Source organism: Camelina sativa, chromosome 15, assembly GCF_030686135.1.
Source record: "Camelina sativa cultivar CO46 ecotype springtype chromosome 15, ASM3068613v1".
Classification (NCBI taxonomy): Eukaryota; Viridiplantae; Streptophyta; class Magnoliopsida; order Brassicales; family Brassicaceae; genus Camelina; species Camelina sativa.
This window is the reverse complement of record NC_141894.1, coordinates 11511007-11513202: the sequence shown is the minus strand read 5'-3', so window position 1 is coordinate 11513202 and position 2196 is coordinate 11511007.

Sequence of the window (2196 nt, the reverse complement as noted above, 5' to 3'; positions counted from 1 at the left end):
TAAAAATGGAGTGCTAACCCGAGTTTAGAGTTACCATGAGCAAGTATTCAAATTCCATAAGCAAGACAATTTAAGTTCAAGTTAAGTCCAATAATATAGAGATGATTCAATGTTCAAGCAAGTGGAGGAAGCATTCAAAAGACACAAGGTTCTAAGCAAAGATTTTTCATTTTTTTTCCAAAGATTGATCTAGCAACAATGAACTGTGATTAAGGGCTATAGCTTCAATCCTAAGGTTTGATTTTAAACAAGGTAGTTTTAATCAATGTCCCCTAAAATGCATATGCAACAATCCTATATGAAGCAAACTAGACTCAATCATAATATGTAAATGCAACTACATGAACACTCTTTTTCTTTTTTTTTTTTATAAAAATTCAAATTTTTTTGGGTTTTTCAATGCACATAGATGCAGACTCAAATGAATAAAACTAGCATGCAAAAATTTGAAATAAGAAAATAAGAAAATAAGAAAATAAAACACAATGTTATATACATTCTAGGACCCTCTCCCAAACTTAAATTACACATTCTCTGTGTAAATAAAAGTCTGAAAAAGAATCCAAGAATCACACAAAATGAAATAAAACTAAATGCAATGTTATTTACAAAGGTTGGATGAATGTGGTACCTCATGGGTTGGTGAAGAAGGAGGTTGTAGCAGCCTCCATACTCGCCAACGTGTAGCCAGGGTCGTCACCGGCTTCAGCAGGTACCGGGATTTGCTCATCAGAGAGCTCGGTGATATGCACGGACGACTTGCTCAGACCAGCATCTGAGGGGTTGATCGGGTACGGCATCGCGTAGCTCATTGGGTAGTACGACGGGTATGGCGGGAGAGGTCCAGAGTGATCACCCGTAAAGCCACTCGCAGGGTGCATCGAATACGGCATCGGATACGGAATCTGATAGGTCGGTGAGAATGGACCCGAGTATTCACCCGAGTGTGTGCTCGACGGGTGCATCGGATAGGGCATCGTGTACCCCATCGGATTAGGTGTCGGATAGGCATCTGAGTGGCTCCTCCGTGATCTGTCGGGTCTTGTGATATCCTCCTCTGGTTGGGGCTCGTAAGACGATGCTCTGTGAGGCTCTGGAGGTTTCAGTCCGCGAATTCCTCCTAGTGGTCCGCTTCTTCCCATCCATGTTGGTGTATATGCCGAGGTGGGCGCTGAGGCACAGCTTGCCTTGTCTTGCAGCTCCTTTATCTGACCTCCCATCACCTTCACTGATCCGGTAAGATCCTTCACCTTCCTAACCAGAAACTTGTTCATCCTCTTCAGCCATCCGATCCTCTTGTGAGCTTCTCTCACCCCAACAGGTTGCTTCTGTGAGCAGACATACTCCTCAAAGTCATAATCTTCCGAGTTGTCTCCCTGTGCTTGCCCAGTCGGCTCTCTCTCTCTTCAGCTTCGGATTCCTCCTCCCGGTTGTACAGCTCCTCCAGAGGCGGTGTAAAGTCGATGTTGTCCCCCAGCCAGACCTCGGTGCACACGACATTGGGCAAGATCATCTGAGTAGCTCCAGCAGCTGGACGCACGAATTTGAAGAACAACATCTCGTTTCGCCTCTCATAGGCCAAGAATCTCGCCAGTGTCAGGTACTCGATGTTCAGCCATCTCGAGTCATGTACCACTCCTTTCAAAGGCAGATCGCACGCCACCATTATTGGTGTGACCAAATGGAGATCTCTCCAGCTCCCTCTCTTCTCTCAGTTTTCATCACCCAAGACTTTCGGTAGAGGAACTGATCGAGCAGCACAAAGACCATACTAGTGTCTGCAACATCTCCTACTAGCGGTGTACCATCCCTAGAATTGTCTAACACTCCACACAAGACAATGTCTAGCAGCTAGAGTTCATGATCATTCACATTCCCAGTCTCTTTTCTAGCAAAAAGAGTGCAGGTGAGGGACTTGTAAAAATACCTCAAAACAGGGCTCCTTATTTGAGCAGACTTTGAGCTTGTAGACTTGTAGGGGAGCTTGTCTCCTATTGTCAGCCATAGGGACTTCATCTCCTCCTTGCTCACCTCCATGTTCTCTCCACTCCCAGCCTTGAAACCATACAGCTTCTCCATCTCCTTGAAGGTAAATCAGTACTTCTTGTTTTGCACGGAGAATGTGATGAACCCGATCCCCCCATCGGGTAGTAGGGTCGGGTGGTCCTCAAAGTAGTGCAACCGTAGCATTGCAAG